The sequence below is a fragment of the Stegodyphus dumicola genome, chromosome 2 (genome assembly GCF_044657685.1).
Source record: "Stegodyphus dumicola isolate Sdum_Otavi_A_Nest chromosome 2, ASM4465768v1".
NCBI lineage: Eukaryota > Metazoa > Arthropoda > Arachnida > Araneae > Eresidae > Stegodyphus > Stegodyphus dumicola.
In genome coordinates, this window is record NC_140769.1 from 159,217,213 (window position 1) to 159,233,495 (window position 16,283).

At 36.4% G+C, this 16,283-nt stretch overlaps 1 pseudogene across 1 annotated transcript in view; it reads left to right on the top strand.

The window, feature by feature from the left end:
- Positions 1 to 16,283, top strand: part of LOC118180345 (cytochrome P450 2J5-like) — a 55,491-nt pseudogene that overhangs the window by 22,117 nt on the left and 17,091 nt on the right. Inside the window, exons 2-4 of the transcript XR_015039337.1 lie at positions 4,428 to 4,534; positions 11,513 to 11,814; positions 14,153 to 14,250. The product of XR_015039337.1 is annotated as a cytochrome P450 2J5-like (transcript). The remainder of the gene's footprint in view (positions 1 to 4,427; positions 4,535 to 11,512; positions 11,815 to 14,152; positions 14,251 to 16,283) is intronic.

Below are 16,283 nucleotides of genomic sequence, written 5' to 3' on the forward strand. Positions count from 1 at the left end.
TCGATGGTTTTACCGAACCATCATCTTCAGCTGCAAAACCGCAAATGAACAAGATAGGAAATAATGTTTAGATAAGATAAGAAAGCCTGGACAAGAATAAGCAAGTGGCGCCATCTGTTGGCGAAACCAGAACTAAAACATAATTTCTCTAAAAGCCGAAGGCAAATTTGGATTGGAATTAGGATCGTTAACTAGAACAGAAAGACTTTTATGAATGTGAAATGCCTCTAGAAAATCCAGTTCTCCAATGGAAGATGTTTTTTGAATAATTTTGGCAGCAGAAAAATTGAAAGTGTGATTTTCGGACCAACAATGTTGAGCAACAGAAGACTTCTGTGTTTCCTTTTTTCTAACATATGCCTCATGTTCTTTGACGCGAAATTTTAAGGCTCTCTTAGTTTGGCCAATGTAAATTAAACCGCACTGGCAAGGAATCCTATAAATACCCCAGGAATTCATATCCGGAATGGGGTCCTTGAGTATAGAAGTTGGAATTTTATTGATGGGAGAGTAAACAACCCGAAAGTTAAATTTCTGCAAAATATGTGCAACTTTATAGCTAATTGATGGAAAGAAGGGAATGACAACAGAATTTTTATAATCTCCTAAAATAAGAGTGTGGCTTTTAGTGTGTTGAGATGAGAATTTTTTAACTGCTTGATTAATAATGTTGGGTGAAAAGCCCCTGTCAATAGCTATTGCTTTTAAATAATTTAGTTCTTCATCAAGGGCTAGTTTGGAGGAGCAAACTTGAAGAGCACGGAAAACATAGGAATAAAATGAAGCTAACTTTTGTTTAGTCGGATGACATGATTTAAAGTGTGGTGGAAGGCAAACCGATGAAGGTTTACGGTAAACTGTAATACTGAAGTTGGATGTGTTACGTGTGACCAGAATGTCGAGAAACGGAAGAGAATTGCAAGTCTCAAGTTCAAAAGTGAACTGAATAGCAGGATCAATAGAATTCATTGTTGAAAGAACTCTATTTAAATCATCTTTATTACCTTCAAACAGGGTAAGAGTATCGTCTACGTAGCGGAACCATGCCATTCTCTTCCGTTTCTCGACATTCTGGTCACACGTAACATCAATCATGTCATCCGACTAAACAAAAGTTAGCTTCATTTTATTCCTATGTTTTCCGTGCTCTTCAAGTTTGCTCCTCCAAACTAGCCCTTGATGAAGAACTAAATTATTTAAAAGCAATAGCTATTGACAGGGGCTTTTCACCCAACATTATTAATCAAGCAGTTAAAAAATTCTCATCTCAACACACTAAAAGCCACACTCTTATTTTAGGAGATTATAAAAATTCTGTTGTCATTCCCTTCTTTCCATCAATTAGCTATAAAGTTGCACATATTTTGCAGAAATTTAACTTTCGGGTTGTTTACTCTCCCATCAATAAAATTCCAACTTCTATACTCAAGGACCCCATTCCGGATATGAATTCCTGGGGTATTTATAGGATTCCTTGCCAGTGCGGTTTAATTTACATTGGCCAAACTAAGAGAGCCTTAAAATTTCGCGTCAAAGAACATGAGGCATATGTTAGAAAAAAGAAAAACACTGTGCGTCTGGTATTCGCTCTAGCACACTCGAATGGCCTAAGCCACGACTGTCCGGGACAGCACATGCGGCTCTTTTGGGCTGTAGGAACTGCGTTCTTGTTATTTATTGTGCCCCCATAGCCACTGCTGTCAAAGTAAAATACTAAGCCAATATACGCAATTCCCGGGGGGAGCTAGTCTATGTCAAGATATTTTTAATATGGTAAAGCACACAAGGTCTATATCTGTCCAAGAATATGTATATTTTCGGGGAGTACTTTCAAAAGGAAACCGGCTCGTTTTCCGGTTAGGCATGGGAAAAATCAACCATGCATCCAGTCCGTTCGCTTGACTTCAAACCCGGTTTGAGTTGCCAGCAATCAGTGGCCTTAACCACTCGGCCATTTTGGGTGCCGGAACATCCCGGGATGCTGTGATAGTTATACAGTCTTAGATATTTTTAATTAAATTTATTTATTTGATAAAATCTGTCCAACTGTCATTAAACATCGAAATTTGTCATTCATGGGATTAATACATTTATTCCAGCAATCTTAACAATCTGGTGCAATTCATGAAACATAAGCTAATAGCCTATTCTACTTTAGTTAATGCATATAAAATTATTTCTGCTATACAGAAGAATATGTATTTTGAGACGTACGTTTTGAGATGTCACGTTTTAAATTCTTTGTTATTTCTAATCCTCTTAATCTTCTGTAAGATTTGAGACCAAATTTACGAGTTTCGTTTTAGGAAAGCTTTAAGCACCTTAGTAGGGACAATACGACTTGCCCAATTTTGTCTTTGTTTCAAAAAAGAACATTACATGGAACGGATTTGTTTTTTTCTCTTACCATCAATTTTTGTAGAAGACTTTGGGCTCGATGGTACTTTAAAAGCCTCTTGCAGCTAAGATACTGCAAGAGTCACGAATACCCATACCTTTTCTGAAATTGGCGCCTGGAGTCAACCATATCACAACCGACGCCGCGAGCCACCATGCCGATATGGGTGTCATTTTAAGTCTAGAATACAACAAAAGGATACCTTAAATGAATTTGAAAAAAAATTAATAATAAAGGGAGTCCATTTTAAATATGATACAATCGAAATAGGCAGTCCCTATTGTTAAAGCAGTACATTCTTCTATAACTGTGTGTATGAAAATGAGATGAATAGTGTTAAATATTAAACTTATTTATCCAAGCTTTTTTGAAGAACTTTCTGAAGGAATCTGGTTACAGATAGGAAAAGGTTTACGTAGAGCATTAGGTTTCTTTCTGAGGCAGGAGACGCGAAAACTGAGCAATGCCCTCACCGAGACTCGAACATGGGCCTCTCGAATACTCGCCGCATGTGCTACCGTTACACCGTGAAAGCATGCTGGAAGGAGAGATAAAATACCTCATATACTCCTCCTTTTAAAGGGCGACTGGGGATTAGAGATCCCAATTGCAAAACCCTGGTGGTGACAAATTATCGTCCGCCACATTGTAGTTCGAGAGCCACTGTAGAGTCACTAGGTTATTTTTGAAGCAGGAGTCAATGAAAAATGAACAACGCCCTCTCCGGACTTCTCGAATAGGCGTCGAGTCTGCTACCGTTACACCCCAAAGGTATGCTGGAAGGAAGAAGGAAATTCCTTATAGTTGAAGAAAACGAATATTTGCTTTTCCCTCTCTTTTTCATAAAATTTATCAATATGTTCCCCTTAGCCAGTTGTCGGACCAGAAATCTTCTAGTTGCTAGTAAGATTTGTTAACTACTTACACCATGACAGCACAGATAGGAAAGTGCAATAATTGCTTATATTCTCTAACTCGTCTTTCTGATTTAGAGAATATAAGGAAATCAGTAAGTAATTATTACGTTTCCGAGTTATATGACAACTTAGTAAATAGTAGTTGTCATCCTTGTCTATAACAGTAATGATATCCTTCCCTCGCCTCATAATTATGGTTCCTTTTTTTTTGTGTGTGTGTTACGTGTAAAGACATGCTATGGTAATTAGATATTGTACTGCATTTGTAATTGAAAATATTTGCTTTAATTAATAGTACTTCCTCTCTCTCGTTTTTAATAAAAGAAAAATTTATTATAAAAATTTTAGAGAAGTTTTTAAAAGGCAATTTCGGTTTAAAAGAATTTCAGTTATGCTGTATATGATTTACCATATATTCTCCTTGTGTAAGCTGAATAATCTTTGAAGTTTAGCAATCTTATAGAACACAAAACTGCTGCATAATAAGGTTGCATACGTTCAGTTAGTAGTTCAAAATCATTTATAAATATTTCAATCACAAAACTAAATAATTAAAAAATATTAATAATTAAAATTAATGCGGAAAACATAAGTTTATTTAATGTATTAATTTAATTTCTCAATATCAGTAGCTGACACCTAATTTTCTGTCAATTCTCAGAAGTTTCTCCCTGTTGCTCTCAAACCTAAAGCAATGGATCTTAATGGTTCCCACATAGTCTTCCGCTTTTTAGGTCATATAGTCTTCGGTTTCATTCATAACATTGGTGATGCCACATTTTTTCAACGATCGATAGCATGTTTCTTGCTCATTTTTCAAATTGTTGAGTATTTAAAACTCAGTTTCAACTCGTCCAGAGGATGTGACTAAATTCGATGATCACATATTCGGACTTTAAGCGATATATAGGCGGATTTAAAAGGCAGTCTCAAATTCACTCACAATACTCGTTTTCAGCTTTGTCTGAAATCTTGCAGCAAAATCTTCTCTCTCGCCTTGTACATGGATGTGTGTTATTGAGAAATATGAGGTAGATCTGTTACACAACAATGTCATTTGAAGCATCCAATTTCTCATGCTTCTATTATGTCTAATTTCATTTTTCTCTCAGGTTTTGCAAGTAAAAACGGTCCAGTATGGTTAGAACAAAGAAGAGCGACCATGAAAGCTATGAAAGATATTGGACTTGGAAGGACAAGATGGGAAGAATTAGTACAGGTATGAAAAAATGATTATTTCCAAAACAATGTAGAACTGCGAAGACATCCTACAACTAAGCTTCCGTGGGCTATATATTTTTTTTATTTTATTTTCTATTTCAAACTTTCTATTCTAAGTTTAAACATTTCTCAGTGTTTTCCCGTGCCAGGCCATTTGGATCCCTCTGATGCAGTCTGATTGTTCTTTACACACATATTGCTGCGTTCTGAGGATTCGTGGAATTCGAGTGATTGACGATACACTTGACGAAGAATCAAAACACAACTTATTTGCCAGTATTTCGCAGGAGAGTTCCAGAAACACGTTTACAATCGTCGAAAAACTACGATAAACACGCTGAAACAATCAGCAACACAGACTTCGGAATATCAGGCTATAACGGTGAAGACAGCTTCACGGCAAAACACTAAATACAGCTCTGGACTCGGCCAACCGCTCTCGGAGTTCAGCACAGTCAAGATACTCTTCACAATAAAACCCACAATGCTCTTACTACGCGTACAGGCAGGGTTTATATAGCTTTTGACCTGATTTTGAGGACATTCTGGGGCAAATCGGTAATAATTCGTTCTGGAATGTTCTCACTCTGTCTATGGCATATCGCCAAGTTTGTCTCCAAATGGGCGATTTCACGCCAAAATTGGCAACCCTGCCTTTCATTTCAATTTTCTGGCAAACCTAAACCTGCTTTGCGGGGAAGCTATCTTACCGCAGGACATTTCGTAGCAATATTGTTGCGTGCGTACGGGTTCATAATAGGCTGAATGCACACGGTACCTATGATAGCTTGAAAAAATTTATTTCACAAAAGAAACACTTCACAGTTATGGAACTGTCCGCAAAAATACTCATACAGCTCTTCACAGTATCACAGAATGCAATCACTAGTTACACTTCAAACTACAAAGAACCCAAAATAGCAATGCAAAGCGCATCTAAAGGGCGGGGATACCTCAGTACTTCGAACTAAACGCTTAACTAAACTACTTCTTTGAAACTGATGCTCTCCCCCAATCTTATTTATTTTTCCCCCAGCCACAGAGATATTTCTAGTATTCCTCGAAACTGCTAGCAGGCATATGAGGTGTCGGATGCGGTTACAGCTATATATAGCATCAATTACAGTTATTCAATTACGCTCATACAGGGACCGGATTAAAATGTCGCCAAATTTTCGCCAAGTTTGGCGAATTTTGACTATTTTGTGATAAATTTGGCTACAAAAATTAGTCGCCAAAACTATTGCTTGCTTGGCGATATCTCGCTAAATTGATGAGATATTCATTTACTCAACGTTAAATACACTTACCCTGTATTCTTACTTTTCTGCCAATGCTTCGCTTCTTTAGATTTCTATACAACGTTATGCAAAAGATACTACAATTTTTCATGCACTTTCATTCAAACTATTTACATATATACAAACTTCGTAATAATATCATTTTTTCGGAAAAGCTAAACAGTTGCGAAACATAACCCCATTAAATAATCACTTCATTAAATAATTCTAATTTCTAAATTAATCCATCACATAAGCTAGGCTATTACCGAAACGTGCGCACTTGATTAAATGATTAAAGATGACGTTGATTACTAAATTATTCTATTGGATAAGCTTAAGCTATTGGGATAAAAAAAACCGTATGCACTTTATTAATTTATCACACATTTGCCCTAATTGACGATAAAGTGTATTGCGATGAAGAATGCAAGCTTCCAATATCCGTTCCCTTATTGCCTCCACGCACAGATACGGCCATCTTAATGCAATAAACATGTTTGCAAAAGCGATATAGGCCCATCAGCGGCCGAGCGATAAAATCACTGAACACTGGTAGTTCGGTCCGAGGTTCGAATCCCGCGAACGGGCTGGCTGCATGGGCGTTTTTCGTGGTTTTCTCCATGTGTAACGTGTATACGAGCGAGTTTCCCTTAGAAAGTCCTCCACGAAGGCATTCCTTCCCTTAGGCAGATAGCCCTCGAGGCTTTGCCATAATCTCACACACACACACACACACGCAAAAGCGATATTCTTTAAAAAGGAAATACAATTATTACCAGTGATGCATCCATTTATGTTGCTAAACTAAACGCAGCATTTTAGGCGCTGATGCAAATGCTGTAGCGTCAAAGGAATCGAAATAAACATGGCTTTGTTGACAATCCGTTCCGTTGGCAGACCATTTCGCGCCATTATGCGTACGTACTTGGTTGTGCATAACACACCCACTTTTATGATCTACTGATTTGGTCTCGAACAGAAATTGTTTGCGGGCCGAATGCAGGATCTAAAAGCAGTTAACAACCAGAATTTAAAAAATTAAAGAAACTGAAAGCTTTCAGATCATATACAGTACACTCCGATGATCCGCAGAATTGGGTGGCGCGGCCGCCGCGGACAACGAAAAACGCGGATAACCCGAAAAAAGCTACAAATGGGTATAGCAAAAGAGAAAACAGTCATTCCAACTTTGAAAAATCGTTTTATGTACAATAAAACGTGAAATAAACAGCAGGAAATGTTTAACTAACGCTTAATATTTTAGTATATCACTCAAAACTAACCTAAAATGCATTTTGTTAATGAAAACAGAAAAGTGCTTTGTATACTTACGAAAGGCGTCAAGGATACACAGAAAAATTAATACGTATATGTACTGATTTAATACTGTAATGTATTATGTAATTAAAAAGCATAACTGTGAAACTACACCTTTTTGAAGAAATCAGTCATTTGTGTTTGCTTCTTGCTTTGGAAGCATTTTCTCTTGATCCGAGATTGCATTTTTCGTAACATAAGTTTCTCGGCCAACTCCGCGTCGTCTTGTTCTCCCAAATAGCTCAGCAGTCCGTCGACTTGTTGCAAAGCCGCTTCGTGAGTCTTCCGCATATGCACAGTGGGCTCTTCTTCGCCTTCACTTAGCTCTCCTTCATTCTTGGTCTCTTCCCTTGCTTTCTTCACAATTTCGTCATCTGTCAAGCGTTCGAAGCTAGGTTCGTTGACGTCACACTCCAACCACTCGTTAATGTTTTCAGCATCGACTTTCTCACCACCCGGAAATGTTTTCACCACATCAGCAAGAGTTGGCGTAGGCGTGTCTACATCTTCATTCTCTTCCTCACAACTCAAAGGGGTTAGGTTCTTTCTGGCTTCAACATTGGGCATGAGTTTTCTCCGTGATTTTATGAGGGTTGACGGTTTCACTGAGTCCCATGCAGATGCAATATCGTAGATGCTGTCCAGGATTATGTAGTGTTTCCAAAACTCTTTCAGATCATAACCTTCTTCAATTTTGGTCATTAGCAGCTTGGTTCGGTATGTTCTCTTCATTGTTGCAATGACTCCTTGGTCCATGGATTGGATTAGCGCAGTAACGTTTGGCGTTTGAGGGGAGAAACTTTGCAAACATTTGTCCATCAGAAGACTTTAGCACGCTTGTTGCTGGCTGAGAAGGTGCGTTGTCGATCAATAGCACAGCTTTTTTAGGCAGGTTTTTCGATTTAAGATGTTTACGCACTTGAAGAACAAAGATTTTTTCGAACCATACTTGAAAAATGTTTCGGTTCATCCATCCTTTTTTTAGTCCAAAGGGATTTGAATCCCGAAGGACTATTAGTTTCGTTTTGGCATTTTGCGTCGGACGGATAAATGTCGGTTCACTTTTCAAACTGTTGCCATAAAATGTTAGAGTCCTGCATTATATTTGAAGAAATTAAATAATGAAAATCTGCCTAAATGTATGTATATTTCTCACATTGTCATAAAATAACGGTACATAGAGTCATCGAATTTTGAATAACGTAATCCTCCAACGAATATGAGCATGTGGAAGACCAAATTTGAAATTTGAAATTTGTTTTATGATCGATTTCCTATTTTTAAAATTTTGACGAATTTTTGATTAACAAACTCAAGGATTTCAAAGCGAGCAATGGCAACGTTGTGCAGAAAAACATTTTTATCTCCAGCGCGTGAGTCTCTGTATTGGAAATTCTAAAGATATGCTCGTTTTAAAACTATTTTGCGATATTGCTGTTGCACTGGATCTTATGGTTTAAATGCGAGGAACATGATATTTAATAAAGAAAGGTAACACACAAAATGTTAAAAACGCCCCTTTGGACGTAATTTAAAATCTGAAACATTTCACTTTTTTTTTTTTTTTTTTTTTTTTTTTTTTTTTTTTTTTTTTTTTGTTTTTGTTTTTTTGTTTGTTAAAGTAATAAATAATCAACGGGCAAATTTTCTATCCTTGTGCCTTTGAAAGATCTCGGTTTTTTTTGATTTTCCAATGACAACAAGTCTAGGTTTATGTCCACCGGTAGCGTTACTGCAAGACATGAGAGTGATCCTTTCCTTGCTGCTTTTATGACCCGTTGCTTTACTTTCATTTTCAAATGCTAAAGTGAGAGTCGGAAGACATTTCCACAAAAGTTCCTATTCGTGGGCATTGTAAATTTGTTCAAAAGATAGCTCTTTTTTAAAACAAATTCTTCAAATCCATGGTAGAAATCGTCGGCTGCTTGTTGGTCACCACTAAGTTTCTCCCCATGAAGTCCAATTTCTCGAATTCCATGTCGCTGCTTCAAATGAGTCAACCAGCCAGAAGACGCATCAAAATTTCCTTTCAGGCCTAACAACTCAAAAAAGGTTTTTGCCTTCGCCGCAATGATAGGACCATTTACAGGAGTACCCTCTTTTCGAACTTCAGCTAACCACTCTGTCAATGCAGTGTCTAGCTCATCAAAGGTAGAACCATTCATAGTTTTTCCTCGTTTTCATTGCGGAAGCACTGTCCGACATTAAATGCAAAGTTCACCAGTTTGTCTTTTTGCTTTAGAATCTCAAGCATTGTTGTTTCCGCGATTCCAATTCCATCTGCTGCCTTGTAGCGCCGTTTGCTACTTTGGAATTTAATTCTAGTTTTTGCGCAATCGTCAACACAACCTTCTTTCGTTTTCCTGACATTTTCAATAGGTAACGAAAAGACAAAACCAAAAAGCACAAGCACTGAACATAATAATTAACTCCGACCGGTTCGCAAACACTATCAGGCTTAAACTAACAATGGCGAATGGGAGGAAGTGGACGTGTCAGTAAGATTAAGACGAGAGAGGGGGTGGAGCGGGCACTGCAAGGGTGAGTAAGAGTGTGTGTGTGTGTGTGATTACGGCAAAGCCTCGAGGGCTATCTGCCTAAGGGGAGGAGGAGGGATACCTTCGTGGAGGACTTTCTAAGGGAAACTGGCTCGTATACACGTTACACATGGGGAAAACCACGAAAACGCCCATGCAGCCAGCCCGTTCGCGGGATTCGAACCTCGGACCGAACTACCAGTGTTCAGCGACTTTACCGCTCGGCCGCTGGTGGGCCGGTGAGTAAGAAATCACTTACTCATCAGAGGGGAAGGTTCCGAGAACACCTGGGATATTTTTGCTATAAATAAGCACGATGTTAGCAAATGTAACTTTTCGCTCAGTTTCGTGAACATTTTTATTTTCTTTGCTTTACGCTTGTTTAAAAAAAAAAAAAAAAAAAACTTTGTGCGGCAGGCGCGGATAATCGCTTCTGGCGTAATACAAGCGACGTTTTGTTTTCCATTTATATACACATATACGTTTCCAAAGTCATTGAGGGTAAAAATATTTAAAAGCAGTGTTTCTTTATAATTTCCGATAGATAGCCTCCAGCCGCTGGAGACAAAAATATTTTATTTCCTACAGTGTTGCCACCTGCTCGCTTTGAAATTGTTGTGTTTTTAATTAATACTTGAATGAATACAATACAATTTTTAATAAATACTTAAATGAATACTCTTTGAAATTATTGAGTTTTTTACAAAATATGAAATAGATCAAAAAAATTGTAAATTCAAATTTCGAATTCCAGATGCCCATGTTCTGGTGGAGGACTGCGTTATTCAAAATTTGTTGGCTCTAGCTATCTTCTTTTTTTTTTTTTTTCAAAACATAGATAAATGGTTATAATTATGACGCAATGACAATTTTAAATTTACGCTTATTTTCTCTCTGAAATCTAAAAGTTTATCTGCAAATATTTCAATTGTTTCTGTCTTTGTTTTCCATGCACTTTCTCAAACGTATTGACTGCTAAATATTAACTTTCAGCCGACGTTTATTCTTATATTTCTATAATATTGAAGTAAGCTGTAAGTAACTTACTTAAACTAAAAATAAACAAATTCGGAAAACTTCCCAAACTTGAAAATACATAAGCACAAAATGTGAGAATATATAACGACAACCGATTATTTTTCTTTAGTATATTAAATTTTTGTGTGACGCACGCAGAAAAAAATACTATACATATTTATATTTAAAATTTTATATTTAAAATATTTATATTTAATATATATATTTATATTTTTATTTCTTTCCACAATTTTCAGCTACAGCACCCCACCAACCTTGAAAGAAATTACTATAAAGTATCTTCATCATGAATTGTAAGATATTCATGGGCAATCTGGTTCATTTCTTAGATTTATTAATTTTCAGCTGTGGAAAAACCGTTTAGGAATAAATATACAACAAACCCATTATTTTTATTGCAAAATTTCATAATTAAATGTATTTATGTTTGACAAGTACGAATAAAGGTTAATCAAATTTGTATTTTCAAATCTTTAAGTAAGATTTATATCACAGTATAAATTAATAATTTCCATTTATAAATTTTCTCGGGCGTCACTCAGGTTCGTTTTTGGTAATGAAAATAATGTAAAATTGGACTCGTCACCATTCAAATCTTAAACATTTTCTTCAAATTCTTGTCATAATAATGTTACGAAAAATGTATTTGCGGAAGCATATTCTACACTTAGTGCAAATCTCAAGTTTATTGTTAGCGTTCTTCACGTGTAACAATTTTAATAGCCAGCTCTTTATTTTGTGCACCATAAATCGTGTATCTTTATAATTTCCGATAATATTTCCATTCTATGTTACCAACAGGAAGAAGTCAATGATTTGGTGAAATTGATGCAGGAAGAGCCTGGACGACCCGTGGATATGTCTGAGTTCTTCGCCTCCACTTTTGCTAACAACATTATGACATTAGTGTTGGGGACCCGACTACCTCTCGGACATCTGTCTACAGTTGCAGTGAGCCAGTTCGTCGATTTGACAATGAGATCGTTTACCCAAGTTGCAGTTGGTACCTTTTTCCCATGGTTGATCAAACTACTCGGGAAATTTGGAGCTTACAAAGACAGCATACCTGTGAAAAAATTAACTGAATTCAACCAGTTAATAATGTGAGTATTTGTTTTACGGTATTAAGCTTCACCGAACTAATTATTCGGCATTTTCCGAATAGTGACGTTGTTAAAACTAAAGGTATTTACGTTTTAACGCAGTAATCTTGGCGTAGTTTATTGACATTTTACTGAAAGAGAAAAAGGCATGATGGCTTACATTTGAAAAAAATAATCGTTTACCACAATGTGCTTATTATTACCACATATGTGAAAATTAATTTTCCTATGATGAGCAAACTATTCAGAAATTTTATTTACGTGGGAAGTACAACGAATAAAACACAGTGGAAAATGCCGACATTGCTTATGTACAGAACAGTTAACTGCATGGTTAATACCGTTTGCCATGCTATGCAAATTTGACGCCTTCTGCTAAATAACAAATTAAACATTCAAAACATGTGAAAGAAAACTTAAACAATTGAAGTAAATTATCTTTGAAACAATAAAATCGATTCTCAAATCTTTGACGCCAACGTACAGAAAACAGAAATCTTTTTGCTTTCTATCCAATAGTTAATCTCTAAATCTTAGGTGAGAGATACATTCATGCAGAATGTTTTAAGGTAAAACTGTCTCATTTCATTTCCATCTTATGTACGTGGAAAAGGACTAAAATGCCCATGCAGCAAGCCCGTTTGCTGAAATTTTAACCCGGGCTAAACTACTAGTATTCAATGATAAAACCGCACTAGTGACCCCATTAATGTTTGAAAAATATAGCTAATTTATGAATTTCATGAAGGGTATGATTGAATGCGGAAATGTCTAATTTAAAACAGGTATCTGTATAACATTGGAACGAACAAACAGAAAGATTAATTAGGACATAGCCAAGATTTGGTACAGTAAACTGTAGCCATATGTGATGCACGCAGTATGACGTACTCTGGCATTTGTGAAAGGTATAAAACAGGAAGCGCTCGCTATTCTGTTGGAAATTATTGTACAACGTATATTGGTGTGAATAACATCAAGTCATTGTCTCAGTGTTACATCGAGTCATGTCTCTCTCACTCAGCCTCTCATTTGTATTCAATAGACAGTTAAGTGTCGCCCAGATAGTATAGTGGTTAGGGGAACTTATTACGGTACCAAAGGGCCCGGGTTCGTATCCCAGAGAAGACATGGATGTTTGTAAGTGTATAGTTTTGGCGAGTCATAGCGGCACTCTAAATATGCGGCGATCCGAAAATGATCTCATGGGATTGGTGGAAGAGAAGGAGGTTAGAAGACCCCCGGGTCCTCCCCGGAGTGCTCTTCCTCAAAATTGGGCATGGAATATAGTAGTTCAACCTCTCTTCGAAGGGGGCTTTGGTAACCATTGTTCCATGTAAATGGACAAGACAACAACAGCAGTCAAGTAGAATGGATGATTTTATCCGAGGTTGAAATGTGACTAGACGGTCCGAGGCTTCAGAATGGCTCACAGCATCATATTATGGGTCTGGACAGTGTTTTGCAAGGCAGGAAAATTCATTTCAGATAGAAATATTCGAAGATCAAATAGTGATTATTCACAAGAAAACATGCTGATAGAGGACCAGCGTCTTCTCCTATAAATGAGAATATCGATGACAGACGGCGAATGAGAGTGCAAGACACTACTGGACACCTGATGGGGCATTTAAACTTGGTCAGAAGATTATACACAGGTTGGCCGTATTTATAAAACTGGTGCCCTCCACCCCATTCTCGCCAATTTACATAGATGTTTCTGTCTTCCATCCTGTGCTGTGAACCCACTTTTCAGTAAAGGTTATTTGCATCCTTTGAATTCCTTTCCTGACCAGTGTTGTTAACATCTCTGAACAATATTATGGCAGGTATTGAATCAAGTTCAAACTCTTTCCATAATGTTTCATGTGCCAACGTATCTCGTCCTTAGATTTTACACACTGATGCATCGCCGACTTTCCGCATATCTATCCTTTATCCTGCGCATCGAGACACTTCCTGCTTACTCGTCATTCTCACAGACACTACACACGACTGACAAAATCGAGCTACCATTCTGCTTTTTGCAATGCATAGCAATAAAAAAATAAGGCCACATATGGTCCCGTAAAGTCATTGCCCAGAAACCTTAACAGTTCGTGTCGTATCCCCATGCTTTGACACAAATCTTTTTACTCTAATTCTAAATTTATAATATATGCTATTTTGATTGTCTTTTTCATATAAACTGAATATTTGTTTAACCGGCCTAAATCTGATCTCAGAGAGGCCAGTGTTTTGAGAGCTTGAGAGTTTTGCTTTTATTTGATTTCAGCTTTTACCATCTTTCAATATTTTTGTAATTGTTATACTTTGCATTTTATAATAAAACGATTAGGAACAGGAGCGAGAAAGAAAGCGAAGACAACTACATCGACAAATACTACAATGAAATTAAACTGAATATGAAAAACAAAATGAAAACCAGCTTCACAGGTACGTTAACCGTGCTCTTAATTTATAAATATCTATAACCTATCATGTTCATTGGTTTATTTGATTGTGGTAAAGCACGAGAGGGCTATCTGCCTTAGGTGAGAGATACATTCATGCAGAATGTTTTAAGGTAAAACTGTCTCATTTCATTTCCATCTTATGCACGTGGAAAAGGACTAAAATGCCCATGCAGCAAGCCCGTTTGCTGAAATTTTAACCCGGGCTAAACTACTAGTATTCAACGATAAAACCGCACTAGTGACCACATTAATGTTTGAAAAATATAGCTAATTTATGAATTTCATGAAGGGTATGATTGAATGCGGAAAGGTCTAATTTAAAACAGGTATCAGTTTATAAAGTTCATTTTACATTCAATAAGAAACATTCTGTGCTAGTAAACTTAGGTGTTTTAAGCTAATTATCCTCGTTTAGTACCTTCCAGCTCTTTCTAAAACAGTACTGCGAAACTTATTTTACGTACGTCTAAATTTAATTGATTGTTGAAATAGGACATTATCAAAATTAAATAATATAATAATGAAGTATTCTGTACGCAACCTACTAAATAAAATAATGTACAGTAGTATACCATACTCTAGAAAAGACGTAGGCAACCTCTTTTGGCTGCGGGTCAAATTCAACCAAAATGTGTTTATTAAGAAGACGTTTCGAGTCACTGGTACTTTTAGTTTAAAACAGTCTTTTATAATAAATAAAGAATAAATTTTATTGAGAAAATAATTACGATATGTTTTAAACTTTCAGCATAAAAATTATAATTATAATTATCATAAAAACAAACATAAGTAAATGAACTTTATTTTTCTGTACGGTATCAGTGGCTTCCCTGATGCCGAACCTGTGACGTCAATTTAGTCAAGTCTCGCTTATAGTTAGTCTATAGTTAGTTTGGCTTATAGTTCTTAAGACGAATACAACCATTTGAACTTTCAGTACTTAATCTGCTCTTCTTCTTGCTTAAAATAAGTTTCATGTGTGAAAATATTTTCTCGCATTTATAAGTTGAATCGAATGCGAATAAAATGAAGGGAATTTTTTAGAATTATGCATTATAGATCGTCGTTGCCAAACTTTTTGATTTCTCCTTCAAATTATGGTTCTACATGTTCGTTACTACAACTCTGTAATCAAACAAAAATATCATTATTATCCCAAGGGGCTATTAATTTCGTTTTCGCATTTTGCGATGGTTCACTATAAACGGCCGTTCACTTTTCAAATTGTTGCCGCCAAATATTAGAGCCCTGTATTATATTTCAAAAAATTAATTAATGAAAAATCTGCATAAATGTATATATGTTTCTCATTGTGATAAAACAACGGTACCTACAGCCATCCAATTTTGAATAACGTATGTTTCCACCCGAAAATGGACATCTGAAAGCTTTAATTTGGAATTTGAAATTTGTTTTATTATCGATTTCATACTTCGTAAAGCTTTAACGAATTTTTGATTAACAAACTCAAGGATTTAAAAACGAGCAATGGCAAGACTGTACAGGAGGAGGGGGGCAAAAATTTTTGTCTCCAGCCCGTGAGACTGTGTATCGGAAATTCTAAAGGTATCCTCCTTTAAAATTATTTTGCGATATTGCTGTTGAATTGAAAAATAAAGGCTGCACACAAAGTTTTAAAAAAACGTCCCTTTGGACGTAATGTAAAATCTGAAAGCTTTCAGATTTTATTTTTTTTTCGGCTTATTATTTTATGCATTCTTCAAGTGTTCGTTTCATATTTGTTTTGTTATTTTTACATATACTTCATTTTTGGAATTTAGGTGGGTCACTAGAAATTATGAAATGGGTCACTTAGTGACCCGCGGGTCATAGATTGCTGAGGCCTTCACTAGAGAATGCTGTCTCTAGTGCCCATGATATTACGTGATTCTGACATTTTAACTTAATTTTCAAAAAGACGAATCAAAAATGAAAATGCAGTTTTTATACTGTACAGAAGTGGTAACGGCAGCCTTCAGGCCACATGCGCCTCCTTTCAACTTGTGAATATAT